Source organism: Schistocerca gregaria, chromosome 3 (assembly GCF_023897955.1).
Source record: "Schistocerca gregaria isolate iqSchGreg1 chromosome 3, iqSchGreg1.2, whole genome shotgun sequence".
Taxonomy (NCBI): domain Eukaryota; kingdom Metazoa; phylum Arthropoda; class Insecta; order Orthoptera; family Acrididae; genus Schistocerca; species Schistocerca gregaria.
Window position 1 is genome coordinate 21,143,606 of NC_064922.1, and position 12,086 is coordinate 21,155,691.

The 12,086-nt window shown below is 49.5% G+C and overlaps 8 non-coding genes across 8 annotated transcripts; all 8 read left to right on the forward strand.

Moving 5' to 3' along the window:
- Window positions 1-1,197: 1,197 nt before the first annotated feature.
- Trnaa-agc (transfer RNA alanine (anticodon AGC)) lies at window positions 1,198-1,271 on the forward strand. The gene has a single exon. It is a non-coding gene; the product is annotated as a tRNA-Ala (tRNA).
- A 1,389-nt stretch (window positions 1,272-2,660) lies between these two features.
- On the forward strand, window positions 2,661-2,734 carry Trnaa-ugc (transfer RNA alanine (anticodon UGC)). The gene has a single exon. It is a non-coding gene; the product is annotated as a tRNA-Ala (tRNA).
- A 1,397-nt stretch (window positions 2,735-4,131) lies between these two features.
- Window positions 4,132-4,205, forward strand: Trnaa-agc (transfer RNA alanine (anticodon AGC)). The gene has a single exon. It is a non-coding gene; the product is annotated as a tRNA-Ala (tRNA).
- A 1,386-nt stretch (window positions 4,206-5,591) lies between these two features.
- Trnaa-agc (transfer RNA alanine (anticodon AGC)) lies at window positions 5,592-5,665 on the forward strand. Its single transcript has one exon. It is a non-coding gene; the product is annotated as a tRNA-Ala (tRNA).
- A 1,389-nt stretch (window positions 5,666-7,054) lies between these two features.
- Window positions 7,055-7,128, forward strand: Trnaa-agc (transfer RNA alanine (anticodon AGC)). Its single transcript has one exon. It is a non-coding gene; the product is annotated as a tRNA-Ala (tRNA).
- Window positions 7,129-8,525: 1,397 nt separating this feature from the next.
- Window positions 8,526-8,599, forward strand: Trnaa-agc (transfer RNA alanine (anticodon AGC)). The gene has a single exon. It is a non-coding gene; the product is annotated as a tRNA-Ala (tRNA).
- Window positions 8,600-9,989: 1,390 nt separating this feature from the next.
- On the forward strand, window positions 9,990-10,063 carry Trnaa-agc (transfer RNA alanine (anticodon AGC)). The gene has a single exon. It is a non-coding gene; the product is annotated as a tRNA-Ala (tRNA).
- Window positions 10,064-11,460: 1,397 nt separating this feature from the next.
- Trnaa-agc (transfer RNA alanine (anticodon AGC)) lies at window positions 11,461-11,534 on the forward strand. The gene has a single exon. It is a non-coding gene; the product is annotated as a tRNA-Ala (tRNA).
- The last annotated feature ends 552 nt before the right edge of the window (window positions 11,535-12,086 follow it).

A 12,086-nucleotide genomic window follows, 5' to 3' on the forward strand; every position in this document is an offset into this window, starting at 1 on the left:
GATAACAGATGCCGTAGCAATCAATTCATGGAGTGAGTTGTATGTTTTGCGATAGTCTGTCTCTGACAAGGAAGCACAGGTGATATAGGTGCGAACACAGAAAGCTTGCAGCCCCTCGCTGCCTGCAGACACAGGGCAGCCACACTAGAAGAGCGGCCTAAGCCGTAGGCGAAATGTGCTCATTCGCTTTGGCGCGACGTCGAACTATAAATAAGGCTGTCACTAGCGTGAGCGTCGTGTAAAGTCGGAAAAGTCATCTGCATGGGTGATTGCCAAGTTTGGGGAGCGTTTCGTAGTACGATCAGTGCAAAGGGGAAGCGGAAACTTGTTGTGTCCCAGTGTTTTGCAGTTGGACGACAAGAGTTTGACACAGTAGCAAAGAGCGAGGCACTGAGTTGGCATGAACAATGGAGAGCACAATGGGGCTTGAGATGTGCTTGTTACCTCAGGTGCTGTGTGATTGTGGACAAGGAGTGAAATGGACCAATTTGTGACCGCCCTTTCAATTTAAGACGTTCAAAACAGACGGAATTTGCATTCGTAATACCAGAGCATCGAAACTACTTGGAACTCTTGTGTATATGAACGTGTCCGCGCCTTTGTATTCTGGTACCTTCGCCGCTACAAACCAACCAACCATCGTGTCCGTGCACATCAGAGTCGCAAAGAATGGAGAATAGCCAGGCTTGGTCGTGTGTGTAGCTGTAGCTCAGTTGGCAGATCGTTCGCTTAGCGTGTGAACGGTCTCGGTTTCAAGCCCCGGCTCCTCCATGTTTTGTGGTCAGTGCATGGTAAGTGTTGGTCGCAGCGAACATAAACGCACGCAAGAAGTTGCAAAACCAGCGTCACAGACTGATATGATGTATACTGTCATAAGGAGAGCAAGATGTAAGTGTGGGGACCGGCTGTTATCGTGGTGTCATCGAGTGCAGATCTGTCTTAGGTATCACGGCTCAACGTCATTGAAGTCTAGAGGTGGACAACACGTTCGTCTTACTCAGAGCGGTGTCTGAACTCTATTTTCGACGTTATGCGTGCCACTTTCATTGTGGCCAACTACGATTCGATACAGAATGAACGAAACCTGAAAGACACCCTCACTGATACATAGAGAGTAGTGTTTGTCTGCGGAATAATGGGAGTGCAAGGGTCTGTGACGTTGATATGACTGTATGTAGCACTACTAGTTACCGGGGGGGTGGGCGTAGCTCAGATGGTAGAGCGCTCGCTTAGCGTGCGAGAGGTACTGGGATCGATACCCAGCGCCTCCAGAATTTTTAACACACCTACATGCGCACCTTGCGATGCAAGTGGAATAATTCCCAACCGGCAGAGGTGTGTAGGCAGATACGATTAGCATCCACAATTGCGCCGATTTCACGTAAATCCCACTGCACGTTCCCATTCTTTGCGTGCAGTCGGCTGCTACTGGTGTTGCTGGTTGTGACTGCTGATAACAGATGCCGTAGCAATCAATTCATGGAGTGAGTTGTATGTTTTGCGATAGTCTGTCTCTGACAAGGAAGCACAGGTGATATAGGTGCGAACACAGAAAGCTTGCAGCCCCTCGCTGCCTGCAGACACAGGGCAGCCACACTAGAAGAGCGGCCTAAGCCGTAGGCGAAATGTGCTCATTCGCTTTGGCGCGACGTCGAACTATAAATAAGGCTGTCACTAGCGTGAGCGTTGCGTGAGCGTCGTGTAAAGTCGGAAAAGTCATCTGCATGGGTGATTGCCAAGTTTGGGGAGCGTTTCGTAGTACGATCAGTGCAAAGGGGAAGCGGAAACTTGTTGTGTCCCAGTGTTTTGCAGTTGGACGACAAGAGTTTGACACAGTAGCAAAGAGCGAGGCACTGAGTTGGCATGAACAATGGAGAGCACAATGGGGCTTGAGATGTGCTTGTTACCTCAGGTGCTGTGTGATTGTGGACAAGGAGTGAAATGGACCAATTTGTGACCGCCCTTTCAATTTAAGACGTTCAAAACAGACGGAATTTGCATTCGTAATACCAGAGCATCGAAACTACTTGGAACTCTTGTGTATATGAACGTGTCCGCGCCTTTGTATTCTGGTACCTTCGCCGCTACAAACCAACCAACTATCGTGTCCGTGCACATCAGAGTCGCAAACAATGGAGAATAGCCAGGCTTGGTCGTGTGTGTAGCTGTAGCTCAGTTGGCAGATCGTTCGCTTAGCGTGTGAACGGTCTGGGTTTCAAGCCCCGGCTCCTCCATGTTTTGTGGTCAGTGCATGGTAAGTGTTGGTCGCAGCGAACATAAACGCACGCAAGAAGTTGCAAAACCAGCGTCACAGACTGATATGATGTATACTGTCATAAGGAGAGCAAGATGTAAGTGTGGGGACCGGCTGTTATCGTGGTGTCATCGAGTGCAGATCTGTCTTAGGTATCACGGCTTAACGTCATTGAAGTCTAGAGGTGGACAACACGTTCATCTTACTCAGAGCGGTGTCTGAACTCTATTTTCGACGTTATGCGTGCCACTTTCATTGTGGCCAACTACGATTCGATACAGAATGCACGAAACCTGAAAGACACCCTCACTGATACATAGAGAGTAGTGTTTGTCTGCGGAATAATGGGAGTGCAAGGGTCTGTGACGTTGATATGACTGTATGTAGCACTACTAGTTACCGGGGGGGTGGGCGTAGCTCAGATGGTAGAGCGCTCGCTTTGCGTGCGAGAGGTACTGGGATCGATACCCAGCGCCTCCAGAATTTTATACACACCTACATGCGCACCTTGCGATGCAAGTGGAATAATTCCCAACCGGCAGAGGTGTGTAGGCAGATACAAGCGAACGATTAGCATATACAATTGCGCCGATTTCACGTAAATCCCACTGCACGTTCCCATTCTTTGCGTGCAGTCGGCTGCTACTGGTGTTGCTGGTTGTGACTGCTGATAACAGATGCCGTAGCAATCAATTCATGGAGTGAGTTGTATGTTTTGCGATAGTCTGTCTCTGACAAGGAAGCACAGGTGATATAGGTGCGAACACAGAAAGCTTGCAGCCCCTCGCTGCCTGCAGACACAGGGCAGCCACACTAGAAGAGCGGCCTAAGCCGTAGGCGAAATGTGCTCATTCGCTTTGGCGCGACGTCGAACTATAAATAAGGCTGTCACTAGCGTGAGCGTTGCGTGAGCGTCGTGTAAAGTCGGAAAAGTCATCTGCATGGGTGATTGCCAAGTTTGGGGAGCGTTTCGTAGTACGATCAGTGCAAAGGGGAAGCGGAAACTTGTTGTGTCCCAGTGTTTTGCAGTTGGACGACAAGAGTTTGACACAGTAGCAAAGAGCGAGGCACTGAGTTGGCATGAACAATGGAGAGCACAATGGGGCTTGAGATGTGCTTGTTACCTCAGGTGCTGTGTGATTGTGGACAAGGAGTGAAATGGACCAATTTGTGACCGCCCTTTCAATTTAAGACGTTCAAAACAGACGGAATCTGCATTCGTAATACCAGAGCATCGAAACTACTTGGAACTCTTCTGTATATGAACGTGTCCGCGCCTTTGTATTCTGGTACCTTCGCCGCTACAAACCAACCAACCATCGTGTCCGTGCACATCAGAGTCGCAAAGAATGGAGAATAGCCAGGCTTGGTCGTGTGTGTAGCTGTAACTCAGTTGGCAGATCGTTCGCTTAGCGTGTGAACGGTCTCGGTTTCAAGCCCCGGCTCCTCCATGTTTTGTGGTCAGTGCATGGTAAGTGTTGGTCGCAGCGAACATAAACGCACGCAAGAAGTTGCAAAACCAGCGTCACAGACTGATATGATGTATACTGTCATAAGGAGAGCAAGATGTAAGTGTGGGGACCGGCTGTTATCGTGGTGTCATCGAGTGCAGATCTGTCTTAGGTATCACGGCTTAACGTCATTGAAGTCTAGAGGTGGACAACACGTTCGTCTTACTCAGAGCGGTGTCTGAACTCTATTTTCGACGTTATGCGTGCCACTTTCATTGTGGCCAACTACGATTCGATACAGAATGCACGAAACCTGAAAGACACCCTCACTGATACATAGAGAGTAGTGTTTGTCTGCGGAATAATGGGAGTGCAAGGGTCTGTGACGTTGATATGACTGTATGTAGCACTACTAGTTACCGGGGGGGTGGGCGTAGCTCAGATGGTAGAGCGCTCGCTTAGCGTGCGAGAGGTACTGGGATCGATACCCAGCGCCTCCAGAATTTTAAACACACCTACATGCGCACCTTGCGATGCAAGTGGAATAATTCCCAACCGGCAGAGGTGTGTAGGCAGATACAAGCGAACGATTAGCATATACAATTGCGCCGATTTCACGTAAATCCCACTGCACGTTCCCATTCTTTGCGTGCAGTCGGCTGCTACTGGTGTTGCTGGTTGTGACTGCTGATAACAGATGCCGTAGCAATCAATTCATGGAGTGAGTTGTATGTTTTGCGATAGTCTGTCTCTGACAAGGAAGCACAGGTGATATAGGTGCGAACACAGAAAGCTTGCAGCCCCTCGCTGCCTGCAGACACAGGGCAGCCACACTAGAAGAGCGGCCTAAGCCGTAGGCGAAATGTGCTCATTCGCTTTGGCGCGACGTCGAACTATAAATAAGGCTGTCACTAGCGTGAGCGTCGTGTAAAGTCGGAAAAGTCATCTGCATGGGTGATTGCCAAGTTTGGGGAGCGTTTCGTAGTACGATCAGTGCAAAGGGGAAGCGGAAACTTGTTGTGTCCCAGTGTTTTGCAGTTGGACGACAAGAGTTTGACACAGTAGCAAAGAGCGAGGCACTGAGTTGGCATGGACAATGGAGAGCACAATGGGGCTTGAGATGTGCTTGTTACCTCAGGTGCTGTGTGATTGTGGACAAGGAGTGAAATGGACCAATTTGTGACCGCCCTTTCAATTTAAGACGTTCAAAACAGACGGAATTTGCATTCGTAATACCAGAGCATCGAAACTACTTGGAACTCTTGTGTATATGAACGTGTCCGCGCCTTTGTATTCTGGTACCTTCGCCGCTACAAACCAACCAACCATCGTGTCCGTGCACATCAGAGTCGCAAAGAATGGAGAATAGCCAGGCTTGGTCGTGTGTGTAGCTGTAGCTCAGTTGGCAGATCGTTCGCTTAGCGTGTGAACGGTCTCGGTTTCAAGCCCCGGCTCCTCCATGTTTTGTGGTCAGTGCATGGTAAGTGTTGGTCGCAGCGAACATAAACGCACGCAAGAAGTTGCAAAACCAGCGTCACAGACTGATATGATGTATACTGTCATAAGGAGAGCAAGATGTAAGTGTGGGGACCGGCTGTTATCGTGGTGTCATCGAGTGCAGATCTGTCTTAGGTATCACGGCTTAACGTCATTGAAGTCTAGAGGTGGACAACACGTTCGTCTTACTCAGAGCGGTGTCTGAACTCTATTTTCGACGTTATGCGTGCCACTTTCATTGTGGCCAACTACGATTCGATACAGAATGAACGAAACCTGAAAGACACCCTCACTGATACATAGAGAGTAGTGTTTGTCTGCGGAATAATGGGAGTGCAAGGGTCTGTGACGTTGATATGACTGTATGTAGCACTACTAGTTACCGGGGGGGTGGGCGTAGCTCAGATGGTAGAGCGCTCGCTTAGCGTGCGAGAGGTACTGGGATCGATACCCAGCGCCTCCAGAATTTTTAACACACCTACATGCGCACCTTGCGATGCAAGTGGAATAATTCCCAACCGGCAGAGGTGTGTAGGCAGATACGATTAGCATCCACAATTGCGCCGATTTCACGTAAATCCCACTGCACGTTCCCATTCTTTGCGTGCAGTCGGCTGCTACTGGTGTTGCTGGTTGTGACTGCTGATAACAGATGCCGTAGCAATCAATTCATGGAGTGAGTTGTATGTTTTGCGATAGTCTGTCTCTGACAAGGAAGCACAGGTGATATAGGTGCGAACACAGAAAGCTTGCAGCCCCTCGCTGCCTGCAGACACAGGGCAGCCACACTAGAAGAGCGGCCTAAGCCGTAGGCGAAATGTGCTCATTCGCTTTGGCGCGACGTCGAACTATAAATAAGGCTGTCACTAGCGTGAGCGTTGCGTGAGCGTCGTGTAAAGTCGGAAAAGTCATCTGCATGGGTGATTGCCAAGTTTGGGGAGCGTTTCGTAGTACGATCAGTGCAAAGGGGAAGCGGAAACTTGTTGTGTCCCAGTGTTTTGCAGTTGGACGACAAGAGTTTGACACAGTAGCAAAGAGCGAGGCACTGAGTTGGCATGAACAATGGAGAGCACAATGGGGCTTGAGATGTGCTTGTTACCTCAGGTGCTGTGTGATTGTGGACAAGGAGTGAAATGGACCAATTTGTGACCGCCCTTTCAATTTAAGACGTTCAAAACAGACGGAATTTGCATTCGTAATACCAGAGCATCGAAACTACTTGGAACTCTTCTGTATATGAACGTGTCCGCGCCTTTGTATTCTGGTACCTTCGCCGCTACAAACCAACCAACCATCGTGTCCGTGCACATCAGAGTCGCAAAGAATGGAGAATAGCCAGGCTTGGTCGTGTGTGTAGCTGTAACTCAGTTGGCAGATCGTTCGCTTAGCGTGTGAACGGTCTCGGTTTCAAGCCCCGGCTCCTCCATGTTTTGTGGTCAGTGCATGGTAAGTGTTGGTCGCAGCGAACATAAACGCACGCAAGAAGTTGCAAAACCAGCGTCACAGACTGATATGATGTATACTGTCATAAGGAGAGCAAGATGTAAGTGTGGGGACCGGCTGTTATCGTGGTGTCATCGAGTGCAGATCTGTCTTAGGTATCACGGCTTAACGTCATTGAAGTCTAGAGGTGGACAACACGTTCGTCTTACTCAGAGCGGTGTCTGAACTCTATTTTCGACGTTATGCGTGCCACTTTCATTGTGGCCAACTACGATTCGATACAGAATGCACGAAACCTGAAAGACACCCTCACTGATACATAGAGAGTAGTGTTTGTCTGCGGAATAATGGGAGTGCAAGGGTCTGTGACGTTGATATGACTGTATGTAGCACTACTAGTTACCGGGGGGGTGGGCGTAGCTCAGATGGTAGAGCGCTCGCTTAGCGTGCGAGAGGTACTGGGATCGATACCCAGCGCCTCCAGAATTTTAAACACACCTACATGCGCACCTTGCGATGCAAGTGGAATAATTCCCAACCGGCAGAGGTGTGTAGGCAGATACAAGCGAACGATTAGCATATACAATTGCGCCGATTTCACGTAAATCCCACTGCACGTTCCCATTCTTTGCGTGCAGTCGGCTGCTACTGGTGTTGCTGGTTGTGACTGCTGATAACAGATGCCGTAGCAATCAATTCATGGAGTGAGTTGTATGTTTTGCGATAGTCTGTCTCTGACAAGGAAGCACAGGTGATATAGGTGCGAACACAGAAAGCTTGCAGCCCCTCGCTGCCTGCAGACACAGGGCAGCCACACTAGAAGAGCGGCCTAAGCCGTAGGCGAAATGTGCTCATTCGCTTTGGCGCGACGTCGAACTATAAATAAGGCTGTCACTAGCGTGAGCGTTGCGTGAGCGTCGTGTAAAGTCGGAAAAGTCATCTGCATGGGTGATTGCCAAGTTTGGGGAGCGTTTCGTAGTACGATCAGTGCAAAGGGGAAGCGGAAACTTGTTGTGTCCCAGTGTTTTGCAGTTGGACGACAAGAGTTTGACACAGTAGCAAAGAGCGAGGCACTGAGTTGGCATGGACAATGGAGAGCACAATGGGGCTTGAGATGTGCTTGTTACCTCAGGTGCTGTGTGATTGTGGACAAGGAGTGAAATGGACCAATTTGTGACCGCCCTTTCAATTTAAGACGTTCAAAACAGACGGAATTTGCATTCGTAATACCAGAGCATCGAAACTACTTGGAACTCTTGTGTATATGAACGTGTCCGCGCCTTTGTATTCTGGTACCTTCGCCGCTACAAACCAACCAACCATCGTGTCCGTGCACATCAGAGTCGCAAAGAATGGAGAATAGCCAGGCTTGGTCGTGTGTGTAGCTGTAGCTCAGTTGGCAGATCGTTCGCTTAGCGTGTGAACGGTCTCGGTTTCAAGCCCCGGCTCCTCCATGTTTTGTGGTCAGTGCATGGTAAGTGTTGGTCGCAGCGAACATAAACGCACGCAAGAAGTTGCAAAACCAGCGTCACAGACTGATATGATGTATACTGTCATAAGGAGAGCAAGATGTAAGTGTGGGGACCGGCTGTTATCGTGGTGTCATCGAGTGCAGATCTGTCTTAGGTATCACGGCTTAACGTCATTGAAGTCTAGAGGTGGACAACACGTTCGTCTTACTCAGAGCGGTGTCTGAACTCTATTTTCGACGTTATGCGTGCCACTTTCATTGTGGCCAACTACGATTCGATACAGAATGAACGAAACCTGAAAGACACCCTCACTGATACATAGAGAGTAGTGTTTGTCTGCGGAATAATGGGAGTGCAAGGGTCTGTGACGTTGATATGACTGTATGTAGCACTACTAGTTACCGGGGGGGTGGGCGTAGCTCAGATGGTAGAGCGCTCGCTTAGCGTGCGAGAGGTACTGGGATCGATACCCAGCGCCTCCAGAATTTTTAACACACCTACATGCGCACCTTGCGATGCAAGTGGAATAATTCCCAACCGGCAGAGGTGTGTAGGCAGATACGATTAGCATCCACAATTGCGCCGATTTCACGTAAATCCCACTGCACGTTCCCATTCTTTGCGTGCAGTCGGCTGCTACTGGTGTTGCTGGTTGTGACTGCTGATAACAGATGCCGTAGCAATCAATTCATGGAGTGAGTTGTATGTTTTGCGATAGTCTGTCTCTGACAAGGAAGCACAGGTGATATAGGTGCGAACACAGAAAGCTTGCAGCCCCTCGCTGCCTGCAGACACAGGGCAGCCACACTAGAAGAGCGGCCTAAGCCGTAGGCGAAATGTGCTCATTCGCTTTGGCGCGACGTCGAACTATAAATAAGGCTGTCACTAGCGTGAGCGTTGCGTGAGCGTCGTGTAAAGTCGGAAAAGTCATCTGCATGGGTGATTGCCAAGTTTGGGGAGCGTTTCGTAGTACGATCAGTGCAAAGGGGAAGCGGAAACTTGTTGTGTCCCAGTGTTTTGCAGTTGGACGACAAGAGTTTGACACAGTAGCAAAGAGCGAGGCACTGAGTTGGCATGAACAATGGAGAGCACAATGGGGCTTGAGATGTGCTTGTTACCTCAGGTGCTGTGTGATTGTGGACAAGGAGTGAAATGGACCAATTTGTGACCGCCCTTTCAATTTAAGACGTTCAAAACAGACGGAATTTGCATTCGTAATACCAGAGCATCGAAACTACTTGGAACTCTTCTGTATATGAACGTGTCCGCGCCTTTGTATTCTGGTACCTTCGCCGCTACAAACCAACCAACCATCGTGTCCGTGCACATCAGAGTCGCAAAGAATGGAGAATAGCCAGGCTTGGTCGTGTGTGTAGCTGTAACTCAGTTGGCAGATCGTTCGCTTAGCGTGTGAACGGTCTCGGTTTCAAGCCCCGGCTCCTCCATGTTTTGTGGTCAGTGCATGGTAAGTGTTGGTCGCAGCGAACATAAACGCACGCAAGAAGTTGCAAAACCAGCGTCACAGACTGATATGATGTATACTGTCATAAGGAGAGCAAGATGTAAGTGTGGGGACCGGCTGTTATCGTGGTGTCATCGAGTGCAGATCTGTCTTAGGTATCACGGCTTAACGTCATTGAAGTCTAGAGGTGGACAACACGTTCGTCTTACTCAGAGCGGTGTCTGAACTCTATTTTCGACGTTATGCGTGCCACTTTCATTGTGGCCAACTACGATTCGATACAGAATGCACGAAACCTGAAAGACACCCTCACTGATACATAGAGAGTAGTGTTTGTCTGCGGAATAATGGGAGTGCAAGGGTCTGTGACGTTGATATGACTGTATGTAGCACTACTAGTTACCGGGGGGGGTGGGCGTAGCTCAGATGGTAGAGCGCTCGCTTAGCGTGCGAGAGGTACTGGGATCGATACCCAGCGCCTCCAGAATTTTAAACACACCTACATGTGCACCTTGCGATGCAAGTGGAATAATTCCCAACCGGCAGAGGTGTGTAGGCAGATACAAGCGAACGATTAGCATATACAATTGCGCCGATTTCACGTAAATCCCACTGCACGTTCCCATTCTTTGCGTGCAGTCGGCTGCTACTGGTGTTGCTGGTTGTGACTGCTGATAACAGATGCCGTAGCAATCAATTCATGGAGTGAGTTGTATGTTTTGCGATAGTCTGTCTCTGACAAGGAAGCACAGGTGATATAGGTGCGAACACAGAAAGCTTGCAGCCCCTCGCTGCCTGCAGACACAGGGCAGCCACACTAGAAGAGCGGCCTAAGCCGTAGGCGAAATGTGCTCATTCGCTTTGGCGCGACGTCGAACTATAAATAAGGCTGTCACTAGCGTGAGCGTTGCGTGAGCGTCGTGTAAAGTCGGAAAAGTCATCTGCATGGGTGATTGCCAAGTTTGGGGAGCGTTTCGTAGTACGATCAGTGCAAAGGGGAAGCGGAAACTTGTTGTGTCCCAGTGTTTTGCAGTTGGACGACAAGAGTTTGACACAGTAGCAAAGAGCGAGGCACTGAGTTGGCATGGACAATGGAGAGCACAATGGGGCTTGAGATGTGCTTGTTACCTCAGGTGCTGTGTGATTGTGGACAAGGAGTGAAATGGACCAATTTGTGACCGCCCTTTCAATTTAAGACGTTCAAAACAGACGGAATTTGCATTCGTAATACCAGAGCATCGAAACTACTTGGAACTCTTGTGTATATGAACGTGTCCGCGCCTTTGTATTCTGGTACCTTCGCCGCTACAAACCAACCAACCATCGTGTCCGTGCACATCAGAGTCGCAAAGAATGGAGAATAGCCAGGCTTGGTCGTGTGTGTAGCTGTAGCTCAGTTGGCAGATCGTTCGCTTAGCGTGTGAACGGTCTCGGTTTCAAGCCCCGGCTCCTCCATGTTTTGTGGTCAGTGCATGGTAAGTGTTGGTCGCAGCGAACATAAACGCACGCAAGAAGTTGCAAAACCAGCGTCACAGACTGATATGATGTATACTGTCATAAGGAGAGCAAGATGTAAGTGTGGGGACCGGCTGTTATCGTGGTGTCATCGAGTGCAGATCTGTCTTAGGTATCACGGCTTAACGTCATTGAAGTCTAGAGGTGGACAACACGTTCGTCTTACTCAGAGCGGTGTCTGAACTCTATTTTCGACGTTATGCGTGCCACTTTCATTGTGGCCAACTACGATTCGATACAGAATGAACGAAACCTGAAAGACACCCTCACTGATACATAGAGAGTAGTGTTTGTCTGCGGAATAATGGGAGTGCAAGGGTCTGTGACGTTGATATGACTGTATGTAGCACTACTAGTTACCGGGGGGGTGGGCGTAGCTCAGATGGTAGAGCGCTCGCTTAGCGTGCGAGAGGTACTGGGATCGATACCCAGCGCCTCCAGAATTTTTAACACACCTACATGCGCACCTTGCGATGCAAGTGGAATAATTCCCAACCGGCAGAGGTGTGTAGGCAGATACGATTAGCATCCACAATTGCGCCGATTTCACGTAAATCCCACTGCACGTTCCCATTCTTTGCGTGCAGTCGGCTGCTACTGGTGTTGCTGGTTGTGACTGCTGATAACAGATGCCGTAGCAATCAATTCATGGAGTGAGTTGTATGTTTTGCGATAGTCTGTCTCTGACAAGGAAGCACAGGTGATATAGGTGCGAACACAGAAAGCTTGCAGCCCCTCGCTGCCTGCAGACACAGGGCAGCCACACTAGAAGAGCGGCCTAAGCCGTAGGCGAAATGTGCTCATTCGCTTTGGCGCGACGTCGAACTATAAATAAGGCTGTCACTAGCGTGAGCGTTGCGTGAGCGTCGTGTAAAGTCGGAAAAGTCATCTGCATGGGTGATTGCCAAGTTTGGGGAGCGTTTCGTAGTACGATCAGTGCAAAGGGGAAGCGGAAACTTGTTGTGTCCCAGTGTTTTGCAGTTGGACGACAA